Here is a 25,597-nt window from a genome sequence, read left to right on the forward strand (position 1 = left end):
GTGCTCCCTCCACTCCCGCCGCACCAGGCCAGAATTCAAGGCACTGGCTCTAAACCGCCAATTCCCAAATACCACAGGCAAATCTCCTTGGTAAGAAACACATGTGCTGGTCTCTCAGGCTTGAGCACTCAGACTATGACGTGCTTCCATGTATCACTCAAAACAGCAAAGGCCTCTCTGCACTGTCCCCACCAGCGGCTCCTCCCACCACCCCAGGCAGCAGGAAGCGGGCGAAGTGGCTGGCGTGCAGAGGCCCAGCTAGTGAGGCATCCATGCCACAGTGGCTGGACCTGACATCCTGTTGGATTCTCGTGGGAGTGGAAAGAGGAGTGCATTGCTGAACCTCTTGTACAGATTAAAAACTGAGGCTCCCCAAGACAGGGTGCTTACCCCTAAACACAGAGTCACAGGTAAGCCCCAGGCCTCTGCTCCTCCCAAATGCCCTCCCATAACCCAACCCTGCCTTCCGGAAACCAGGTTGGAGCCCCTCCTGCAACACAGGGGAAGGGACCCCAGGCCCAGTGGGGTCAGTCACAACAGGACTCCTCAAGCCCCAAGTGCCAAGTTCTTGTCACATCCAGGGCCACCTAGCGGGGGCCTTGGAGTCCAGGCAGGATCAGCTGCCACAGGGGAATGCAGTGAGTGGCCCCTGCATGAACCCCTAGTGTCCCCCGTGACTCAGGGGTGGCCAAAGTGTCCCCCTGGCTCTCAAAGCCAAAACATCACCACTGAGAAAACCTCAGGGTCTGGGCTCATCTGAATCCTGACTGCTGACTCCCCATCACCAGGTGAGGCCGGCTGGGCATGCCTGCATGTGCAGATAACCCTGACACAGGCACACACACTCAGGATCACGTCTGTGCGGGTAACCCTGACGCAGGCACGCACACTCAGGGTCACGTCTGTGCGGGTAACCCTGACGCAGGCACGCACACTCAGGGTCACGTCTGTGCGGGTAACCCTGACGCAGGCACGCACACTCAGGGTCACGTCTGTGCGGGTAACCCTGACGCAGGCACGCACACTCAGGGTCACGTCTGTGCGGGTAACCCTGACGCAGGCACGCACACTCAGGGTCACGTCTGTGCGGGTAACCCTGACGCAGGCACGCACACTCAGGATCACGTCTGTGCGGGTAACCCTGACACAGGCACACACACTCAGGATCACATCTGTGCGGGTAACCCTGACACAGGCACACACACTCAGGGTCACGTCTGTGCGAGTAACCCTGACACAGGCATGCACACTCAAGATCACATCAGGTCACGGGCAAAACTTATTACAACACTACTTTTAATACTTGGAGGGGGTGCCCCATGGGAATATAAACTACCGGGAAGGGGCAATCCTCACACTCAGGAGTGCCCCGAGGAGGGGGGGTGGGGCAGAAGCAACCTGAGAGCAAAGAAGCACAAAAAGAACCCACTACAGACTCAGGGCAAAGGGACAGCCATGAGTGCGGGCCCCACCACAGGCGGGAACTGGAGCCTGCTGGGGTTGGTGCCAGGTGCACAGGCATGAGGCGGGACCAGGTGCTGGTGTCCCCTTCCTCCCCTTGCCTTGCTCTGCCTCTGCTGCGGGGTTTCAGGGTCTTTCACTTGCCGATGGCAGCAGAAGGCTATTTTTTTTTAAACAGAGAAATCTCACACCCTCTGGTTCACCAGCCCCCACCCCCACCCCAGTAGCTGGGCCTGGGCCTGGGAAGAAGCCGGGAAGTCAGTCCTGGTCTCCTCCCATGCAAGGGGCAGGAACCCAACTACTTGGGCCATCCACCTTGCCTCCTAGGATCTGCAGGAGCAGGAAGCTGGAGTCAGGAGCCTAAGTGTGGAAACTTAGCACTCCAGTGTGGGAAGCAGATATCTTCATGGTGTCTTAGCCGTGGTTACTGGCAGGTTGTGGCCCAGTATGTGCCCTCGTCCTGTCCTGTGTTCGTAGGAAACATTTAACCACTGGTATGACATGGTACCAGCCAAGCAGCCAGACCTTGGCCATGAACATCTGACCACCCTCCCCAGGGCACTTATGCTGGGGCCAGGGCCGGCTGACTCTGGCAGGACCCCAAAGTGAAGCTGAGACAAGGAGAGTTTGTCTCTGGAAACTCAGAATCAGGAAGGAGTGAGTCTGGCCTTGTAATGGAGGAAAAGTAGATAATATTAGACATCCTATAGGCCAAGAGGCAAGTAAGGGCCTTGGCAGAGAGACCGAGCCGCCAGGAAGGAGGTGGAGGTGGGAGCCAGAGGCCATCTCTGTGGCCTTCAGTTGCGGTCCAGACTGTCCCCAGGCCTAGCTGCAATCCTGCACCCAAAGCCCAGGAAGCCACCCTTCACCCCGAATCACAAAGCAACAATCTCCCTGTTTATTAGCAGAGTCAAAAATTACACCTGCAACTCCGGCTGGAAAACGAAATAGCCTCTTGTTTTTCACGTCTACGGCATCTTTGCAATTTCCTCTCCTGCTAGGGAGCAGTGTGCCCTGGTTCCCCCAGCTGCACAGGTGAGTGTGGGCTTAGGGGAGAAGGAGAAGGGGGTCCTTGCACAGGTCACTCAAAGGTAAGTCATCTCTTTTGAGGTAGGACAGGATTTTTCAGGTTACATCTTAGAGTAAATGTTTGTAGCACACAGGGTACTCATTCCCCTTCTCCTGGTCAAGGTCACCTAAGTCGACATCCCCTGTGGCTGCGGTGAGGAGAGCTCAGGTGTGCACCTGTCCTCCACATCATCGTGGGCTTTCTCTGCCAGGTAGCCAAGCCCATGGCCCTGAGCAGGTGCACGTGTTGCCTTCTGGGTACACTCTACACATTCTGGTGTACTAGCCTCTGACCACCTCTCCCTGCCCCGCCCCACTCAGTCCACCTCCCCCTGCCCCACCCCACTCAGTCCACTTCCCCCTGCCCTGCCCCACTCAGTCCCCCTGGGGAGGCTCCCAGAAGAGGGAAGAGGAGGGACACCTTGGGCTGCACAGCAGCAGCTGGAACCCAGGACTGGGAGCTGCTGGAGAGGGGGCAGAGAGTGGGTTGCTCCAGGGTGACTTTGGGGTCATGAGCCACAGATTTCCTGCAAGTTCATCTCCACCCTGGGATTGAATGTCCTCTGACTGAGTTTAATACCTGGGTTCTAGCATGTGTTATCATACAGAAAGTCATCTTTCAGAACTTCATACATAATCTTCAACTTTTAATAAGCTCTCCAGAGAAAACATATCCTACCTTTAAAAGGAAGCATAGTGGTGTGATATTTCTAGGTATCACAGGGCTGCTGCTCCCAGGCACCCCTGCCTCCCTGACCCAGGACCCTGTGTCCACCTGCCAGGAGGAGGGAGGGAAGAGTCAGAGTAGAACAAAGGGTTAAGCTCTTCCTTTTGATCTCCATTCCCAGGGCTGCCTGCTTAACAGGGAACTGGTTTTCCTTTGAATCTCAAAGGATTTGTTTGGCTTGGATGTGCAGGAACCAGAGTTCTGAGAGGGCAGTAGGAGGTGAGCATGAGGATGCAGGAGCCAAATAAGAACCATTTTCCCACCCTGGGTCATCAGCAGGATGGACATTACCTGGCCCCCATGAAGGGACTGGGAGAGCTGAGTTACATCAAGGGGGAACCTGAACACAGGACCCTGCCCCACTCCCTGTCTGAAATCTGGAAGAGCACCAAAGGCCTTCCAGCAACACTGGAGCCCTGGAGAGCAGAGCTGGCATGGGGGGTGGGGGAGCACGTGGCAGGGAGGGTTAAGCCACTGCTTGTGTCAATGGCATCCCATACCTGAGCTCAAGTCCCAGCTGGTCCACTTCCAACCCAGCTCCCTATTAACATACCTGGGAAGGCGGCGGGTGACAATCCAAGTGCTTGGGCCCCTGCCACCCACACGAGAGACCCAGATGGAGTTCTGGGCTCCTGGCTTCAGCCTGGCCCAGCCCTGATCATTGCAGCCATCTGAGGAGTGAACCAGCAGATGGAAGATTCTCTCTCTCTCTTCCTCTCTCTCTCTCTCTCTCTCTCTTTCTCTCTCTCTCTGTCACTCTACCTTTCAAATAAAGAAAACTTTAAAAATGAAAGAAAGAGAGAAGGAAAACATATTTTGGGGGATTTTTGGTTCCTGGCTGTAGGGTGTAGCGAGGCTCCCTGGAGGGGTGGCCAGAGAAGGGGACACTGTCTCAGGAGGTGCGGGTTCATCCTGTGAGGCCCACATACTGCTGGGATGGTGGGGTGACAGTGTCCTTCAACAAGAAGCACTGGGGACAAGTTTCAGTGAACATGTCTATTATTAACAATCAAGCACACCCTTTAAAGGGCACCTTTTAAATGTGCCTGGGGCTCCTGCCACCTGTCAGCAGCCAGACAGTCTTGGGAGGCATAGAGTGCCATGCCCTCCTACCCTCTTGTGTGGGCTAGGCAGGCAATCCCCCAGCCAGACCATCAGCTGGGTCATTTTCATGAGAGCGCCAAAGCTGACCTCACCGGATGGTGCCTTTATCATGCTCAAGCTAGCAAACACAAAGATGCGAGTCCTCTCCACAACACACACGCCAGTCACCCGGGGACATCACAGGGAACACCTCCCAAGGTAACTTAGGCACAAACCAGCTCTGATCCTGCCCAGTCTGCAAAGGCCTCAGCAGACCAATGAGATGTGATTTTTTTTCTATCCATCCATCCATCCATCCCTCCATTTATTCATTCACTGGGCCAGAGTTTGCAGAGCCCCTGCCCCTCCAGGGCCCCTCCCAAAGCTGAGTTCAGGTTGGAGTCAGTGACACAACACAGGGGTGATGAGGAGCTGTGGGGGTACAGCAGCAGGAGGCCAAATTCAATCCAGGAAACCAGGAATCAGGAGGTACCAGTCCCTTAAGACTTGGTGGCCCGATCTCCGTCAGCCAGGAAAGTGTGTGTGCATATGCCAGTGTGCTTTGGGGGTTGGTGTGGGCGAGGCATGGCCTGGGGGGTTGACCTAGAGTCCAAACACAGTTTCTTCCATGTTTGGAAAACTTGGGGAGACTGAGAATGGATTTACTGTCTCGCCAGAAACAACGGACCACTGGGTGAAACGTGTGATGCCAGGGTTCTGGAGACGCTGGAATGTAGCTCTGCAGGACGGAGACGCCCGAGACGTGAGAAGCAGCAGGGTTGCCCTCTCTGCCTGGAGAGCTCGGGGGCTGTGGTGTGGGAGGCAGGGCCCAGCAGGAGCCCAGGCAGAGTCCAGGAAGCAGAAGTGAGGGTCCAGGAAGCCCAGGCAGCCAGAGAAGGCAAGACCCAGGGTGACGAGGCCAGAGCATGCAGGAGAGCACCCCCCAGATATATGCAGAGGCTCCCCTCACATGCTCGACAGTTCTGGCCAGGGCACACGTGTGTAAGGAAGCCAGGTGAGGCTTTACAGAGCAGCCCCCAATGGGCCCAGTTTGGAAAACCACAGCCATGTGAAACTGCTGTGTAGCTCTCTAGCTCCACCCCCCACACGTGGACTCCCAGTTAAGATCCTGCCTCTGGGTGCAAGCATCTCCCATGCTCCCTCCCTCCCTCTTGGGCCCTCACTGCCCCATCTGCACCACCCCTGTATTCAGGCAGCCCTGGGCTCATGGAGAGGAGGGGTGGGCCCTCACCCCTCCTGGTGCACCTGCTGTTCTTCCATTCTTCGTTTCTCACTGTAGGTGAAGTCACCCCAGCTGCAGGGCTCTCTTCAGCTAGGCTGCACTCCTGTGCATGCCTTTCCTACTGGCCCTTCCCTTTGGCCCAGTTCCGGGTGCCTTCATGCCTCCTCCTTGGGGGCCTGGCACAGACCATCCAGAGACAGATCTGGAAACACAGGTTGTGAAGCTGAGTGGCCACACTCAAGCCTATCACTCCACAGTGACCCTGGACAGAGCCCCTGAGCCATGGAGCACATGTGGCACAGACTCTTGCTGGGATCGCCTTCTTCCCCACAGCCACATTGCCCAAAAGGCCATCAGGAGGAGGAGAGGTGAGGAAGAGAAGAAAGAGGAGATGAAAAAGTCCGGACCAGGACTGCAACTCCCGGAGTCTTCGGAGACCACCAGTCACTACTGCTCTCACTATGACACTGACCTTGGCTCTGCATTAACCTTCCCCCCAGATGAAGCCAGGAGCAGTCTTCTGGCCATCGTCACTGAACAGCTCCATGGACAATGGCTGGGTGGAGAGCGTCTTCTCTTACACAGGAAATGTAAAGGGCACAGGACATTAACTGCTGGAAGTCAAGCGAGGAAAGTGTGCACCTGGGGGAGGGAGAGAAATAACACAGACTATTTTCTCTCTTCACGTTTCATTATTGAGCTAAATGTGCCCAGTGTAGCTCACACAGTTCCAACAGCTCCCACTGGTTCTTAACAAGGGGGCTCTGTTGGTGCGCACGTGCTTGGTTATTATCCACCCAGGCGGAACACATCTTCCTCCCCCTCCCGGGGCTCTCGTCCGCTCTTGCCAGCTTGCTGATCATTTCAGGCCCTGTACTTCCTCTTGGCTGGTCTGCAGGGACAGCCCACTCTTCCCTTCCCCCATATTCCTCTCTCTCGACTCATTCAACATGCAAGGCCTGTCCCCAAGATATTTTATGTCACCCCACCACCTCATCTGTACCGCGTCCACACTGTCTCCGATTTCTCACATGCACCAAAGTTTCTCACCTCTTAAAACATATATGAGCAGGCAGGGCGCTGTGGTGCAGAAGGTTAGGCCTCTTGCCTGTGGTGCCTTGTGGGCATCCCATGTGGGCACTGGTTCGAGTCCTGGCTGCTCCACTTCTAATCCATCTCCCTGCTAATGTGCCTGGGAAGCAGCAGAAGTTGGCCCAAGTCCTTGGGCCACTGCACACACATGAGAGACCTGGAAGTTCCTGGCTCCTGGCTCCTGGCTTAGGCCTGCCCAGGCCCTGGCTCTTGCAGCCATTTGGGAGTGAACCAGTGTCACTCCTTCTCTTTCCATCTGTAACTCTGCCTTTCACATAAAATAAATAAATAAATAAATAAATGTTCACAAAATTAGAAGAAATGTATTAGTTACCAAGTTTCAATTATTATTAACATATCTAAACACAGTCCACTTCTTCATACATATATATAAATTTGTTATACATAAAACTGATCATTCATGTTCATGGTGGGGAGATGTCAAAAATACAGTAACACAAAAGAATAATTATTTGTTGAGCCTCTCAATGTTGCCTCATTGAAATAAAGACATTTTGTTAAAAGAAAAAAGCTTTTAAGGCACAGTCCCACCGCTGGTCAAGACCAGGACCCACAGCAGCCGACCCTCCCTGCCTGGGCTCCCATGCCGTGTTCCAAGATGATCTCCACTTGGGGAGAGCAAAACATTCTGTAGCTGCTTAATGACTGCTCTCGAGAGACTCGGTATCTTTGCCACTGTTCCTGAATTCTGTCCTTTTCCTTCAGAACCAGTCAACTGCTTCACGCCCAGGGAGCATCCATTCCAGGTAAGAGATTCAGCACTTCAGGTGTGCCAAACAATTTCCATGTCTGCCTCTATTGTTCTGTGTTTATGAAACCCCCACTTCTTATCTGCTCTGTCATCTTTCTCACCTTCCCTCATGTTTATCCAGGGGGAGGGGGAGCAGAAATTGCCAGTGAATGTAGCAGCAGTCGCATAAGGCTGCACAGCTCTGTCAACAAAGAAGGCACGCTGTGGCCAAAACTGGGCAGAGCCACCAGCGCCGGCTGAAACGGCCGCATGGCCATCGGTGGGCAGGACTGTGCATCCCTTAAAGCAAGACTTCTTCCTTTCCTACATGTCATGGCAGGGATGGCTCATCTTAGGACAATTTTATGAGTTCATGGTGCAGATGAACAATGGAGATGTAAGAAGCAGCAGTGAATTCTCTTGCTCTCCCTGGTGCCCCTGCACACCCAGAGCCATGCCTACAGATCATCCAGGTTAATTGCTTGGAGCCCTTCCATCCACATCTTTCTCTCCACATAGTAAGTGTGTGTAAATACGCTCATTTGCCTCCCAATGGATTCATACTCTGCAGTCTTGCTGCTTGCTTTTTTTTATCTTGCACTAGCATGCAAAAGACAACCTTCTAGACCTCCACACAGCAGTCTAATTAATCTTACCTGATGCATACTATTCTGCATTATGGATGGATCGTCATTGATCCATTTCCCAAGATGGACCTTCAGATTGCTGCAATAAATTTCCTCATACATTTACAGAAAAATACAAATGGCCCTATTATTTCTGTAGGAAAGACAGCCAAAACTGTTTTAGATAAATCAATGTATCTTCATGTTATTTATAGTATTCATTGCCTATCAGGTTGAAGCCAGGAGCCAGGAGCTTCTTCCGAGTCTCCCCCATGGTGCAGGGGCCTAAGGACTCAGGCCATCTTCCCCTGCTTTCCCAGGTGCATTAGCAGGGAGCTGGATCAGAAGTAGGGCATCTGGGGCTCCAGCCTGTGTCCATATGGGATCCCGGCACGGCAGGCAGTGGCTTAACTTTCTGCACCATAGTGCCAGCCCCTATGGTCTTATTCTGAGAATCGTGCCTTCCAATTCTTCGTCCATTTTCATGTGTGGTTGTTCGTCTCTTGCTGTGGTAACATTCCACTGCTGCCGTAACAGAGGAGCAGTCTCTGAGACAACACGACTGACTTCCTTATCGTCCTGGAGATCAGAAGTCTGAAGTGAATCTCAAGTTGGCCAAAGCCGAGATGACGGCCAGTGTTGACTCCCGGAGGCCCTGGGGGAGAGTTGGTCCCTGCCTCAGTGGCTTCCAAAGGCTGCCCGCATGTTGGGGTTTGTGGCCCCTTCCTCCCTCTTCCCCTCGCTGCCATCCCTCTGCACTCAGCAGCTGAGGGAAGGTGCTTTGCTGTTAGATGCATGGGTTGAGGCCACCTGGAACGTCCAGCAGATACTCCCATTGCAGGATCCATGGACCACACCTGCAGGTTCAGCGGACGTGGGAGTGATGACTCAGCCTGCTACCCTCATCAATACATTTTTAAAAAGGTATTGTCTCCTTGTTGTCATACATATTGCATGCGTTCTGTAACACCCCCGTTTTTTAATATTATTTACGACTTTGCTCTTTTCAGTCTGATGTCTGTTCTCCTTAGACTTGCAAATTATGTAGCTTTGCACCTTTCCTAAGGCTGCGGAGTTGCCACATAAACGAGAATTTCACAGACGCCTCAGAGCCAGAATCTCAGTGCATCTGGGCTTTGCCCTCTCATCAGGCCTCTGGTGGGAAAGCCAGGGTCACAACAGGGGTGGACCCTGAGGGTGAGGTCATGCCGGTGCACCAGGTTGCCTCTGAGCACCCGGACACCTAAAGCCTTCAGAGTCCTTCTTTGCCGACAGAAGTTTCCTCGTCCCCTTGATTTGGACGTGTGTGGCTCAGCCTTCTGTAAAGACTCCAGAGTGGCCTCGCTTGGGATCAAGAACTTTCCGATTGTGGGAAGGACCTCACACCCCTTAGGACCCAGCTCCCACCATTCCTTGTTTTTCTCAACTTAATGCTTTATTTATTGTTTTTTGAGATAACATTTTTTTTTTTGACAGGCAGAGTGGGCAGTGAGAGAGAGAGACAGAGAGAAAGGTCTTCCTTTGCCGTTGGTTCACCCTCCAATGGCCGCCGCGGCTGGCGCACTGCGGCCGGCGCACCGCGCTGATCCGATGGCAGGAGCCAGGAGCCAGGTGCTTTTCCTGGTCTCCCATGGGGTGCAGGGCCCAAGCACCTGGGCCATCCTCCACTGCACTCCCTGGCCACAGCAGAGAGCTGGCCTGGAAGAGGGGCAACCGGGACAGAATCTGGCGCCCCGACCGGGACTAGAACCCGGTGTGCCGGCACCACTAGGCAGAGGATTAGCCTAGTGAGCCGCGGCGCCGGCCTGAGATAACATATTTTTAAAATTTACATTTTAGTCAAAGGCTTAATGGCTCTCCTAAATAAAGAGTCCGACAAATAAAAACTAAAAAGACCATAGTCCAGCAGGAAAATAGGCAAGGGCTATAAATAATAATCAAATTCTAAGATGTTTGACTTCACTCTTATAAATTTTAAATAGTCAGAAAATCATTAAAACTACAGTAGTATACAATTCCTGTCAGTTTGTTTGACAAAGACTTAAGATAATGTTTGACAAAATACTGTATTTGCAGCAAAACTAATACACACAAGCATTTCTTCTCTTTCTCTCTCCCTCCCCACCCCCATTCCTTCTTGCCTGAAGACCTCTAACCAGCATCAGATCCCAGCAGAGCACAAATGTCTGAGTATAAACATGATGTTAAAAAGGAGCTAACACCCTGAGCTACAGTAGTTTTCCTGGTTTGTCAACTTTTATTGGTAAATACCCTAGAGATTGTTGTTATGGAAAGAGATTCTAAGGAAATTAGCCTGGAGAGGAAGGAACATAGATAATTGTGATTCCAAATTATGTTACCCTGTGGATGGATGCTCTAACCGATGCTCTGGGTCAGTGCTTCCGATCAAGCTTCTGGGGTGGCTTACTTGAAACCTGGACTCAGCCCCTGCCCAGGTGAAATCAAGTGGAAGTGCCAGGATTTCCTTGTGATCACTTCCTTGGAGAAAATGACTCAAACATCAGGGAGACAGGAATGAAAGAGTGGATTTCTCAGGTGTGACCTGCTCATCCATACCCTGAAGCTGCCTCCCTGGGGGCACAGACAGCTGTCTTTGATGAGGACTGGAGAAACACACTGGACTAGCTGCACCTGGCCTGCAACTTCATCAGCGCACTGTGGTGGCTCCCCTGGGCTGACTGGAGTGACAAAAGTGACTGCCACCTCTGAAGTGGGCTCCCTGATGCTGGGGGCCGACAGGCACAGCGGTGTCTCAGCCTTCAGTGTGCATCTGCACCCCCTCGAGGGCTCTCCCAGACCCAGAGTCTCTGACTCAGGAGGTGCCCGCAGAACCTGAGAATTCACACTTCTGACCAGTTCCTTGGTGATGCTGCTGTGTTGGCTCAGGGTCCACAATTAAAGGACCACAGAGCGACACCAGAAAGGAATAAATGAAGCAGGGGCTCTCACCCTCAGAGACGAGGGAGGGGCAGTTGCAGTGGGGAGCAGCGAGTCTAAGCAATTTCATCACAATGATTTGTCCCATGGGGATAGTTCTCAGCGGTCAAATATTCTTGGGGTCCCCAGAGCTGAAAGAGATTGGCAGACTACCAAAGCCTTACTTGATCTGTTTGCTTGACCAATAAACAAATAAAGACAAAACAGCCTAGTGACCACTACAAAGAAGATTCCTGGCACCTCACCCAGCTCCCAGCGCTGCGCTCTTCACACACATGGAGTTGCTGCACTGCAAGGGGGTCCGGCTCTACTTTCAGAAGAACCAAGGACAGCGCCACAAGGATGCACTGTGACTCCCTCCTGCATCCCTCCCAAGGGGACCTGCAAGCTTGGGGCTGAGGGTGCATGGAGAAGGGGTTGGCCCACACTTGCCAGGGATGCCTGACAGCAACCCCCGAGGACCCACAGCCCTCTGCATGCTGCTGAACCAGCGAGTGAGCAAGGAAGGGGGCAGTGGGCCAGGCTGCGCCACGCGGCCCTGATCACCCTGGCTGCTGCCTGACAGTGTGAAGGTGGAGCATGTCTGCAGCAGTGGAGTTTCATGTAAAGGGGCTTCACAAAGTTTGTGGACAATGGGAATTGAAGAGAAGTTTATTTTGGAGTGAGAAATCCTGAAATCCATGAATACTTTTTTCTTTTTCTTTTTATTTAAAGATTTGTTTATTTTATCTGAAAGTCAGAGCTACAGAGAGAGAGAGAGAGGGAGAGACACACACAGAGAGATCACTCATCAGCTAGTTCATTCCCCAGTTGGCCACAATAGCTAAGGTGGGGCCAGGCCAAAGCCAGGAGCGAAGAGTTTCATCAAAGTCTTGCATTTGAGTGCAGGGGCCCACATACTTGGTCACCTTTTGCTGCTTTCCCAGGCCATTAGCAGGGAGCTGGATTGGAAGTGGAGCATCTTGGGCATGAACCAGCACCCATATGGGATGCAAGCATCATAGGACACAGCTTTACCTGCCACACCCCAACTTCAGCCCCCAAAACTACTTTTATAGTACACATTGTCCATGAAAAATTGAAAAATAATTTTCTTTTGATTTGAAAGGGAGGGAGCGAGGGAGGAGGGAGGGGAGAGAGGGGAGAAAGGGGAGGGAGGGAGGGAGCGAGGGAGAGAGAGAGAGAGAGAGAGAGAGAGAGATGAGCAATGGAAAGATCTTCCATCAGCTGGTTCAAGCCCTAGATGCCACCAACAGCTGGGGCTGAAGCCAGGAGCCCAGACTCAATCTGGTCTCCCATGTAGGTGCCAGGGACCCAAGTATTTCGGTCATCAATGAATGCCTCCCACGGAGTGCATTATCAGGAAGTTGGAATCACAAGCAAAGCCAGGACATGACCAAGACCCTCCAGTGTGGGATGCAGGAGTCTCAAGTGGCATCTTAACCCCTGTGCCCATGAGAGGACATCAGAGGACCTGGATTTGATTCTTGACACTGGCTTCTGACTCCAGCTTCCTGCAAAAGCAGATCCTAGGAAGAAGCAACGATGGCTCAGGAAATAATTTAGTTCCAGCCAACAGCAGGGGAGACCTGGTTTGAGATTCTGGTTCCCACCATGTGCACTGGACCAGCCCTAGCCATTGAGGGCATTTGGGGAATGAACTCTGTCTTTCTCTCTGCTTCTCAAATATAGAATTGTTTTTTTAAGCTGGTATAGTATGGCGGTATTGACAAAATAAACTTTACAGTCACATGTTCTATGTGATAATGTGAGGTATTTCGTAATGGTAAAAGAGTAAACAATCAGGCCGGCGCCGCAGCTCACCAGGCTAGTCCTCCGCCTAGCGGCGCCGGCACACCGGGTTCTAGTCCCGGATGGGGCACCGGATTCTGTCCCGGTTGCCCCTCTTACAGGCCAGCCCTCTGCTGTGGCCAGGGAGTGCAGTGGAGGATGGCCCAAGTGCTTGGGCCCTGCACCCCATGGGAGACCAGGAAAAGCACCTGGCTCCTGGCTCCTGCCATCGGATCAGCGCGGTGCGCCGGCCGCAGCGCGCCGGCCGCGGCGGCCATTGGAGGGTGAACCAACGGCAAAGGAAGACCTTTCTCTCTGTCTCTCTCTCTCACTGTCCACTCTGCCTGTCAAAAAAAAAAAATAAATAAATAAAAAAATAAAAAAAAAAGAGTAAACAATCATTCTGATTGTGAAAAATTGAATTTGTAGGCACTGTTGGTATAGTATCAAAATACATAATTCAGATTGATGAACCTAAAAGGAGAAAAAGAAAAAACAAATGAATCTATACCTGGGGCTTGAAACTTTTAATACACCTCTCTCCATAACTGGCAGAATAATCATACAAAAATTTGGAAATCATATTTAAACACATTAACTCCTGTTTCCCAATTTACACTACAGCTCAAACTGCAAAGCATACCATACAAAATTTATCCAAATCAACTACTTACTGATTCGTAATGCAAGTTAAACAATGTTTAAGAGATTAGAATTTCTCGGCCGGCGCCGCGGCTCACTAGGCTAATCCTCCGCCTAGCGGCGCCGGCACACCGGGTTCTAGTCCCGGTCGGGGCGCGGATTCTTTCCCGGTTGCCCCTCTTCCAGGCCAGCTCTCTGCTGTGGCCAGGGAGTGCAGTGAAGGATGGCCCAAGTGCTTGGGCCCTGCACCCCATGGGAGACCAGGAAAAGCACCTGGCTCCTGGCTCCTGCCATTGGATCAGCGCGGTGCGCCGGCCACAGCGGCCATTGGAGGGTGAACCAATGGCAAAAGGAAGACCTTTCTCTTTGTCTCTCTCTCTCACTGTCCACTCTGCCTGTCAAAAAAAAAAAAAGAGAGAGAGATTAGAATTTCTGGGGCCAAAAAAGTGATTAGAATTTCTGGGGCCAGTATTGTGGCACAGTAGGTTAAGCCACCGTATACCACACCGGTATCTCATATGGGTGCCGGTTCAAGTGCTGGCTGCTCCACTTCTAATTCAGCTCCCTGCTAATGCTCCTGGGAAGGCAGTGGAAGATGGCTCATGGCCCAAGGCCCAAGTCAATGTGGATGACCTGGATGGGGTTCCGAGTTCCTGACTTCAGCCTGGCTCAGCCCTGGTTGTTGCAGCCATCTGGGGGGTGAACCAGTGGATCACAGCTGGCTCTCTCTCTCTCTCTTTCCCTTTCTCTCTCTCCCTCCCCTCTTTGTAATTCTGCCTTCTTTTTTACAAAGGAGATTAGGATTTCACAAAGTACATTCCCTGAAACATTGGAAGTAAGCTAGAAATCAGTAGTGCAAAGATAAACAGAAAATCCCCCAATGTTTCAAAATGAAGCAGTATATTTCTATATAGAATATGAGTGAAAGAGGCAAGTTACAATGGAATTTAGAAAACATCTGGAACTGGCATTGGCGTATCAAAATTTATGGGATTCAGTTAAAGCTATGAATAGAAGCAAACGTTTAGTATTAAATGCACACATGAGAGAAGATGAAATGTCAAAAGTCAAGGAGTTCAGCATCCACCTCCAGAAGCTAGGAAAAGGACAGCCAGCTAAAGTCAGACCGAGTGGAAGAAAGTGGTAAAGAGAAGGACAGAAATCGATAAAGTGGAAAATAAATGTAAATCAGGGAAGAATGAAGAAGCCAAAGTTCAAAATCAAAGCCTGTTCTTTGAATGCACTAATAAAATGTATAAACCCCTGAGAAAACTAATCTTGGAAGAAAAAAAAAAAAGCAGACCCAAGACATCACATCAGGAATAGAGAAGGGAGTGAAAGTTCAACATCAGCAAAGCCTTCAAAAGAGATGTGGAAGTGATGGACAACCCTTGGCCAATATACTTGAATATTTAGTTGGAAAGGATGGATTTCAAAGAAACCCTAAAACAAGTAGGAATTTAAACTGCACTAGGTTAATTAAAGAAATCAACCCCATGTCTGCAAGCCTTTCCTCTCAGAAAATTCCATGCCTAGGTCACTGCATTGGTGGATTCTTGCAAACATTGAAAGAAGGAGTAACACCAGTCATGCCCACCCCTTCCACGGAGCATCAGGCGGGGCGCGTCCCACCTGTTCTAGGCAGCAAGCGTAAATTTCCATTCCAGAAGCAGAGGAGGTCTTTACAAGAAAAAAAAAAAAAGCCAATGTCCTTTAAAACAGAGACTCCAAAGTTTCACAAGTCTGCAATCAATAAAAATAATAACACATCACAGCCTGGATGTGTACATTCCAAGGACAGACGGGAGCTTAACCTTAGGTAATCAATGGTTTTAATTTACCATGTAAACTGAAGAAGGGACGAAGAGTCACATGATCATTTTAACATATAAAGATAAATCATTTGATAAATGCAACAACCACTCATGATCAAAAACATAACTTCTAGCAAATTAGGGTTAGGAATCTTCTTATTCTATTAAGGTACAAAAAAAAAAAAAAAACTAACAACCAACATCACACTTAAGAGTGAAATTCTGGGCCGGCGCCACAGCTCACTAGGCTAATCCTCTGCCTGCAGTGCCGGCACTCCAGGTTCTAGCCCCGATTGGGGCGCCGGTCCTGTCCCGGTTGCTCCTCTTCCAGTACAGCTCTCTGCTGTGACCCGTGAAGGCAGTGGAGGATGGCCCAAGTGCTTGGGACCTGCACCCGCATGGGGGACCAGGAGGAAGCACCTGGCTCCTGGCTTAGGATCGGCACAGCGCGCTGGCCATAGTGGCCTTTTGGGGTGTGAACCAACAGAAGGAAGAACTTTCTCTCTGTCTCTCTCTCTCTCACTGTCTAACTCTGCCTGTCAAAAAAAAAAAAAAAAAGTGAAATTCTGAAAGCTTTCCCCCGACTTTGGAACTGAGACAAGAATGTTTGCTGTCACTTCACGTATGCAACAGTATACTAGAGATCCTCACCTGCGTGATGAAGCGAGGATAATAGCGAAAGATTTAGGAACTAGAAAGTCAGATGTAGAACAGTCATAACAGACAGCTATATAGTATGCAATAGAGAATATGTGAAAATCTATAGCCAAACTATTAGAATTAACAGAGAAGTCTAGCAAAACCACTGGACACAAGGTCAATGAACAAAAAGTAGTGGTAGCTTTATGATTTGATAAACAGATAGAGAAGAATTTTTTAAAATTCCAATTATAGTATTACAAAAAATAAACCAGAGGATAAATCTAACAAAGTAGCTATAAGAACTGGATGCTGAATATTATGAACACTATGAAAAACTAGAGGTAACCTAAGTAATTGGGGAAACATGCTATATTCATGGACTGGAAGGCAATGTTGGGCAGATGTTAATTTCTCCTCAAATTAATGTGTGGAGTCAAGGCAATCATATCAAAATATCAGCAGGGTTTTTCCATTTCAGCTTGGAAATCATCAAGCTGGTTTTCAAATTTATATGGAAATGCAAAGTGCCAAGAAAAGTGAAGCGCCTTTGAAGGTTTCATAGAAATCGAAGGAAGGTTTAAGAGGAAGGATCAGCAGGGATAACGTGAGCTACTCAACATCAACTCCTAGAAAGCCAACAAAATGAAAGCAGCGATTAAACCAATGACATGGGATGCTGATCCTGGAAACATACTGCACATCAGAATATGGGGCGCTGGGTTTATAACAAAACCCATATTGTACCTCAGAGGGACAATAATGGTCTGTTAGTAAGTGTGATGCTGGGATGAATGAATAAGCTATTGGAGAAAAATTTATTCTTAACCTTGACTTTCTATCATCCACACACAAAAAAAATCAAACACATGTGGATTGTAGATTTATTTATTTTTATTTATTTATTTATTTATTTGACAGAGTTAGACAGTGAGAGACAGATCTTCCTTCTGTTGGTTCACACCCCAAATGGCCACCATAGCCGGAGCTACACTGATCTGAAGCCAGGAGTCAGGTGCTTCCTCCTGGTCCCCCATGCGGGTGCAGGTCCCAAGCACTTGGGCCATCCTCCACTGCCTTCCCGGGCCACAGCAGAGAGCTGGACTGGAAGAGGAGCAGCCGGGACTAGAACCCGGCGCCCATATGGGATGACAGTGCTGCAGGCAGAGGATTAACCAAGTGAGCCACAGCGCCGGCCCCAATGGATTGTAGATTCAAACAGAAACATAAAACTCTAGAAGATAACATGAGATTTTTTTTCCATTACCTTGGGTAAAGAAAGATTAATTAAATAGGACCCAAAAGGCACTAACTATAAAGGAAGTAATTGCTAAATTAGACATAATTAAAATTGAGGACTCTTATACTCCAAAAGGCACCTGTTAAGAGAATCACAAATACACAGTGAGAAAATCTTCAAAACAAAGCACACGCATACACATCATTTCATAAGGGCTTGAATCCAGCATATATAAAAATCTACTACAAGTAAATAATGAGTATACACACAACAGAAAATCAGGAAAGATACTTTTAGAGCTACTTTACCAAAAGTATAGACAAATGGCCAATAAACCTATTATTAAAATGTACTCAACTACACTAGTCATTAAGAAATCGCATATTAAAGCTACAATGAAACACCATTTACCCCCCAGAATTCTGAACATAGTGAGTTTGGCAATCCCAAGCACTGTCAAATACAGCAGTCAGAACTCCCTTATGTGTTTAAATCAAATGTGGCTCAGTAAATCCATGCAATGCAATAGCACTCAGAGCTTTAACAAGGACGAGGGATTTATGAGGGATTATGTAGGAAGAGCTCCAATTTATGTTTTCTAAATGGGGAGAGTACAAGGAAGAGCAGTATATGTCTCATATGGATTCAAGAAGAAAATGATACAGGGGTGGGTGTTATAACAGGTTAAGCCAGATCCCATATTTGTGATACCAGATCCCATATCTGAGCCCTGGTTTGATTCCCAGCTGCTCCACTTTCGATCCAGCTCCCTGCTAATGCACCTGGGAAAAAGACAGCCCAAGTGCATGGGCCCCTGCCATCCATATCGGAGACCTGGATAGAGTTTTGGGCTCTTGGCTTCGGCCTGGCCTAGTCCTGGCTGCTGTGGCCATTTGGGGAGAGAACCAGCAGATGGAAGATATCTCTCTGTCAGTATGCCTTTCAAATACTTTAAAAAAGGAAATGATACAAATGTATAAATACACATATTAATACACTATAATTATGTAATCCTTTTATAAAATATTCAAGAAAGTAACTAGTAGTAGTTAATTTTAAGGAATAGTACTGAGGATACATTTTAGAGTGTTTGAATTTGCCATGCCTATATATATATATATATATATATATATATATAGTAATTTGTATGTGTTTGTGTGTGTTTATACTCATGAGTGGGTATGGGTTTCAAATTCTTGCAACAAAATAAAGTTATATTTTAATTCCATTTTCCATAAGCCTTTTGAAGTCCCCTCTATGTTCATAAACATAATATTCACACACAAATATACAAACCCATGCACACGCTCATGCAAATAAAGGTTCCCTTGCTTTCATGTTCAGGTGTCTAAACCTTTTAAAAAGTTTGCTATATATTTTTAAAATTTTGGCAGACATTTATATGAAATGATGGCTCGGGTTCTGGAACATGGCTCTAACGCCTGATCTGGCAGTGATTAGATAATAGGCCAATCTGCCTCTGAGCAAGCCTGGCTCTGGGCGATAGAACATTTCACCCACTCAGGAGTGCAGGCCTGCAGTGAGCAGGTCAGCTGACCAACAGCAGGGTGAAGTCAGAGCAGGAGCCCAGTCCACAGCGGGAGTGAGGCTTGGCTTAGAAAATAGTGCACAACAATCGGACGCTTCTCCCCACCACAGTCAGCTCAGGCGAGCCAGGAGGGCCAACCCATCACTGCCCAGCACCTGCCTCCCTTGGTTTTCATCTTACCCAATCCATTCCCGTCCTTCCTGGTTCCACGTTCTGGGTTCACCTTCTTACCGTGGTCTCTTTCTCCTCACTTATGAAAATCCAGTCAGATCTGGGTTCTTTGGTTTTATGTGTTTGATCTGCTTTGTTTTCCCTTCACTATCTCCAAGCGATTTAGTTCCTTCTAGTTTCAGCTTCTCTGGGTGAGTAGCCATTTGGTGCTCTTTTAGCCCCAAATCACTGTCCTCATTGTTTTGGCCACCACAAAGCCAAGTTTGTGTAGCGTCGGCGAGGGAGTTTGGGACTGATCACGTCCAGGCAAGAAGTTGCTTTTTCTTAGACCAGAGTGACCCTGCTGTGTACCAGCCTTTCATCTGGTACATTGTTTAGAAAAAAAAGGAAATAAAATGATGTTAACTTACACGTCATAGAATGGTATTCTTTGATCATGAGAGACTTCATGTTAAAAGTCCCATGATGATGAGCAGTGGATGTGGCTACAAATAATTACCCAAAGAGCAATAGACCGGTTTGTCATTGTTTTTCTGTAGCAGCCAGAACTCTATAATGTGAACCACTAGCTTAGACTAGTTTAAATGGAAAGAAATGTATGGAAATATGTGGAAAGTCTAGGAGGGCCAGGGAAATCAGGCTCGCTTTTTTCTCAGAAAACTACTCCTCAACTGCTCCACGGAACTGGGCCAGGGAGCCACCTTTGCCAGTATCACTGGGCACAGACATCGTAGCCTGCACCATTGACCCCTTGGGACTTAAAGCAGAGACTCCTTTGTAGAGCTGCTCTCACGATTAAGTGAGCTAAGCACACAAATGCCCAACATGGTTCTAGGACACAGAACATGCTCAATAGATTCAGTTAATGTTATTTTTAAACATGTGAGTAGAGAATGACTTTATTTTCTTTTTTACTGAATAGATGAGTCTACATTTAGGGGTCTTGAGATTCCTTGCTTGGTCTGTGTGCAGCGGCCTGTCCCCAGCCTCTGCTAGTCCTGGTTTGTTCCTGATGAAAGGCGTGGGGTTAAAGAAGGATTCTGCCCCAAGGCCCTGTCCATTGCCTTGGGCCCAGGCCACTCGTCTGAGCTTCTGGAGGGGTCTGGAACCCCTCTAAGCACACCCCCAGGAAGAGGTTGCTACCCCAGCTTCAGCTCCAGCCCCTGGGCCCCCCATCCTCTTGCCCAAGACTCCCTGCCACAACCTTGGCCAAGGTGCAAAGGCCAGGCCCATGGCCCCGGGTCAGCACTGTCCTCCCTTCAGAACCAGCACACCTGAAGGCGAGGCCACACAGCAGGAGGAAGCAGCCTGAGTCACTAAAAATCAGAGCCCATTTGTAGATGACTGTATCACCATATTACAGGGAATTCCTTTTTTAAAAGATGCATTTATTTATTTGAAAGGCAGAGTTACAGAGAGAGAGGTCTTCCATCTGCTGATTCACTTCCCAAATGCTCACAACATCCAGGGCTGGGCCAGGCCAAAGTCAGGATCCCAGAACCCCATTTGGATTCACAATGTAGGTGGCAGGGTCCAAGCACTTGGGCCATCTTCTGATGTTTTCTCAAGCGCATTAGCAAGGAGCTGGATCAGAAGTGGAGCAGCCAGGACTTGAGCCGGCACTCACATGGGACGTAGGCATCCTGCCCCACCACAATGCTGTCCCCGAGAATGAACTTTGTTTTAGTTTCATCATCATTTCCTTACAGCTGTTTAACCACAGAGCAACTAGCCCAGCTCAGCTACACAGGGGATCCAACCTTGGTTCACTGTGGACACATGCACTTGCTCCTAAAGGCAGCTTCCATCCTCATCATTCCAACATTTGCCCTACTCTTACCTCTGTATCTAAGACTACTTTCCCATGTGCTTCTTGCTCTGGAAGCAGATGGCTGCACCCACCCACCCTACCACTGCTGAGGGGCTGACAGTTTCGATGGATTTGGTGATTTGATGACTCAGCAAATTGATCTCCAGCAAATTAACTCTCAGTAAGTTGACTTATGGCAAATTAGCCTTTCGATAAATTAGTTTTCATTGAGTTGACCTGGATCCATGAACAATCTAAGCTCCCAAGTGATATTTAAGATGGAATACCAACCAGGGGCAAAGAAAGACTCACATTTTTCTTATACTTTAAGGGAACTGGGGCTCGCTGACCTAATCAGCGTGTGCGCTGATATACGAATGCCTGTGCCTGCACACACGCTCTTTCTTCTTTAAAAAGAGATTTATTTATTTATTTATTTGAAAGGCAGAGTTACAAAGAGACAGAGGCAGAGAGAGAGAGAGAGAGAGAGAGAGAGAGAGAGAGAGAGACCTTCTATACGCTGGTTTATTTGGCCACAACGGCCAGAGCTGCGCAGATCCAAAGTCAGGAGCCAGGAGTTTCTCCCAGGTCTCCCACATGGGCACAGGGGCCCAAGGACTTGGGCCATCTTCCGCTGCTTTCCCAGGCCATAGCAGGGAGCTGGATTGGAAGTGGGGCAGCCGGGACTTGAACTGGTGCCCATATGGGATGCTGCTGCTGCAGGCGGTGGCTTTACCCACTATACCACAGTGTTGACCCCTCTCTCTCTTTTAACAAAACATGCGGTGGCTGTGTTGCAGCAGCCAGAATCTGGAATGACTGGGCAACCCTCAAGACAAAGAAGTAAGGATGAAGCCTGTGGCCACTTGGAGACTAGGGAGGGATGAGAGAAGCCTGGATGCATGAGAACGATGCTTACTAGGGAAAAACAAAACCCAAAACCAAATGACCTGGTTGAGAATCAAGTTCAGGGGCATCACCCCGGGGGCCTAGATGGCAGCAGCCAACACACGCTGAATACCTATTGTGCATGCTGAGCCACCTAAGGCTTGCACCAACCCTGGTGGTGAGCACAGCCGTCCCTGGGTACCGGCAGATACCAAAATCCATGAATGCTCAAGACCCTTACAAAAGCCAGCAGAGTATTTGTGCATATAATCTGTGCACTTCATTCCACACACTTTAAATGATGCCTACACTGCTTACAGTATCAACTATAATCTAGGTGCTGGGTGAATAATGGCTATACTATATCGCTTGCAGAATACTGTCAAGGAGACAAAAGGTTGTACCCAGTCAGAACAGAAGCAAGGTTTGTTCTCTGAACAAACTTTCCATGTGTGGTTGGCTGAATCCCCAGATGCAGAACCCACAGATGTGGAAGACACAGATGAGACACTCAAGAACAGAGATGTGAAGCCACTGAGTCAATGTCACACAGCTAAGGAATGGTGGAACTAGCATTTAAATCCCAGGCCCTTGGGGCCAGCGCAGGCCCTTGTGGTGTAGCAGGTTAAGCTGCTGTGGCCATCTGGGGAGTGAACCAGTGGATGGAAGATATCTGTGTGAGTGTGTGTGTGTGTGTGTGTCTCCCTGTCTGTAACTCTGCCTTTCAAATAAATAATTAAAAAGAAATCCCAGGTCCAAGCCACACTTGATGATCATAGCTTGGTCTCCACCCAGTGGACAGCTGGGGAAGGTGGTGTCAGCGCCACAGCCATACGGTGTGCGGCCCAGCCAGACCCCAGGCGTGGGAAGAAGCCAGTGGCAGGGAAGGCTCCGGGAGGACAGCGGACCCTAGAAGACACTCAGCTCCTGCTCTGTGCAGGGACTGGGCTGGCCCCTCCCAACAGGCCTGAGATTTGGGCACCGTCCCTGGTGGGCAGGGAAGGGAACTCACGCTGGAGTGAGGGCCCTCTGCACAGGAGAGTGGAGCCAGAACCAGCCATCGGGGCAGGGCCGGAATCACACAGAAACTGGCTGTGCTCTGGGGGCTGTGTGGATTTTCTGAGCTGAGGTAGGCGTTAGGTTCCAGCAGGTCAACGGCCTCTTGGCCCAGTGGCTGGACCCTTGCACTTCCCGGGAGTGGAAGGAGACTCCACCGATGACCCCTGATGTCTGGGGGCTGCCAGGAGCATGCAGCCCTTTCCTGAGCCCCTCCCAGCTGCCAAACTCAGCCCACTGAGGCGTTTAATTAGGCTGTCACTGGACTGCTTATCGGATGTCAGTTAGCTCTCTGAGGTAACTGCTGTCTGATTAACATGCTGCCATGTGTGGCCGGGTGCCAATTAGATGCCCGAACAGTCCCTCCTGTGTTATTGCCCCCAACAAGACAATCGTGCATTTCTCAGCTCAGTAACCTGGGAGTTAATTGTTTTGTGAGTCTTTCAGAATGAGGGAGCCCAGAGAGAACACCTGGGCCCATATTTAATGGACATGCTGCTCTGATGTGGCGAAATCTTACCTTATGATCGCTCCCTTCCTGAGAAATTGGATTGTTCTTTTGTGGAAAGCTCAGACCCTGGGAGGTGTTGGTGCCACACTTTGGTGCACACACAGGACAGGAAGGAGCTGGACAGGTGAGGAGGGACAGAAGAGAAACAGGGAGTCAGCTTCCCTCCCTCTCTGCCCAGGCTGAGCGTCTCTGGCACGGGGTGGACAGCAGGGCACAGGGGCAAGGTGTGCGCTGTGTACCTGGTATGGATCGCAGAGGGCAGAACACCAGCCCTGTGCCATCTACACCCCACAGGACAGAAACGACAGCTATGTGGTGGTTCGAAGCCCTGAGGCCTGCCACAGAGAGGAAAGAGAGAAGTACGAGAGAGGAGGCCTCCACTTTGTCCACAGGGAAGTGTGCCCTGTGTGCAGGCATCGTGGTCAGCTCCCCTGCTCCCACTGAGGCTGGGACCAGGCCTGGAGCATCCCAGCTGTGCTAATGGCTCTGTTAGATTCTGCCAGTAGGGGGCGCTGGAGGGAGGCTGCGAGGCTGGCAGAGGAAGCGTGACTCTCAGCTACCTGTGGTTCACTCCCCAGATGGCCCCGAAGGTCAGGGCTGGACCAAGCCAAAGCCAGGAGCCAGGAGTTTCTTTCATCTCTCCTGCATGGGTGCAGGGGCCCAAGCATTTGGGTCATCTTTCACTGCTTTCCCAGGCACATTAACAGAGAGCTGCATTGGAAGTGGAGTAGCTGGCACTCAAACCAGAGCCCATAGGGGTGCAGGTGTTTGTTGCAGGCAGTGACTTAACCTGCTTCACCACAGCGCCAGCCCCCAAAGTGAATGACAACTCACACTAACAATTCTTTATATCAGTGAAATTGCCCAGCGGAGACCACAGAGCCCACCCCTGCCAGCCGTGGGCTTCATAAGAAAGGGATCTGCTGAGCACACCTGACATGGAAGCCTGCAAATGACTCGGGCACAGGGGAGAGTGGGGGGCAGGCTGAGCAGCCTCAGTGCACAGCCTGGGGACAGCCACACTCTTCTCATTTCCTGCCCCACCCCCGGGGAATGTCTCCTCACCTCCCCATCACCCTTCCCAGGAAGCTGAAGTGAGCTGACAGCTCCATACCTGGCAGCCCACCCAGGCTCCCTATCCTAAGCTCTTTCAAATTCCTTGGAAGGAGCCATGGGGGGGCAGGGGCAATGCAGATCAGACCACAGCAGGAGACCCCAGCCCAGAGCAGCGTGGCTGCCAATCAAGTGGAACTCTTAGCAAAGCCTGGTGGATGTAAAGAAAGGAAGAGGAAAGGGCAGGGGCTGTGTGGGGTGGTTCCTTGTGTGTACTGAGACAATGGTGGCTTGGAGACAATGCAGGCAGCTGCTCTCATGCCCTCTCATTATGGGCCCTGACCCTCCCTTTTGCAAGCTCCTCCTCACTTTCACCCAGTGGGCAATGCTCCCTGCAGAGGTTCTCAGCATCGGCTGCACTTGATGCTCATCAGTGCTCAAGAACTGTGACCCACCTGACCTCAAGGCTAAACCAGATCCAGGGGCCCAGATCCAGGCTTCACTATGGTTTGAAGCCTCATCACTGTCACCACTCACACCTCCACCCCACATAATCTAGTACACAGCTAAGTCTGATGCCACCAACCTGAGGCAGTGATTCCAAGACTGGTAAAGCAGTGGCATCACCTGGGAGTTCAGGGTCACCTGGAGGGCTTGTTGCACCAGACCGCTGGGCCTCCTGCAAGTTTCTGACTCAGGACATCAGGGGCCTGGGGACTGGCATGTCTCACTCGTTCCCTGGTGCTCTGCTGCTGCTGCTGCTGCTCTGGGGGCCTCCCTTTGACAACCACTGCCCTAGAGTAGACGGATTGTGTCAGAATGGCTGAGCTGGTGACTCCAACTAGAAACCAAGCTCAAGGCTATGCCCCTAGGCCCACATTTGGATCATGGTCTGTGCTGATGTGGCTGAGTCTAAAGAGCTCCCCCCACCCCCTACTCCACCAAGAGCAGGCAATTCAGGAAGGCACAGACATAATCAGAGTCCAGGTAGCCTCAGCTGGGTGCTCCCCTTGGATTCTTGCTGGGAGGCAGCACACACCACTCCTCTGGGGACTTGTTATAGAAGGAGCCCAGGTGATGCACTGGTTTGGATGTGGTTTGAGTGTGTCCCCTCAAGTGTCAGGTCAGAGATTTGATCCCCAGCCTGGTGATGTGGGCAGGGCCAGCTGCAAAGTAACTGGGTCCCTGGGGCTCTGCCCTTGGAAGGACTTGATGTAGCCCTCCATCCCCCCTCCATGGTTGGTTCCCATGACAACAGTTGTTAAGAACACAGGCCTTGCCCAGACCCTCTCTGGCTGCCTGTCTGCTCCACCCCTGCTCCACTCCTGTGAGGCTGGACCACAGGTGTTGCCTCATCTTGGGCTTTCAGCCTCCAAAACTGAGCTAAATCAGCTTCCTCCCTCCAGAAAGCAGCCGACCTCACA

General features: G+C 50.2%; 1 long non-coding RNA gene across 2 annotated transcripts in view; it reads right to left on the minus strand.

The window, feature by feature from the left end:
- Positions 1-4,237: 4,237 nt before the first annotated feature.
- Positions 4,238-25,597, minus strand: part of LOC138845406 (uncharacterized) — a 37,208-nt gene continuing 15,848 nt past the window's right edge. The window contains exons 1-2 of one of the 2 annotated variants that reach the window (XR_011382499.1): positions 6,633-9,504; positions 4,238-6,224 (exon numbers count right to left, since the gene is read on the minus strand). This is a non-coding gene — a long non-coding RNA (uncharacterized lncRNA). Of the gene's footprint in view, positions 6,225-6,632; positions 9,505-25,597 lie in introns of those variants that run through there. The other variant, XR_011382500.1, reaches the window with a different exon arrangement.

This window comes from Oryctolagus cuniculus, chromosome 15 (genome assembly GCF_964237555.1).
Source record: "Oryctolagus cuniculus chromosome 15, mOryCun1.1, whole genome shotgun sequence".
NCBI classification, from domain to species: domain Eukaryota; kingdom Metazoa; phylum Chordata; class Mammalia; order Lagomorpha; family Leporidae; genus Oryctolagus; species Oryctolagus cuniculus.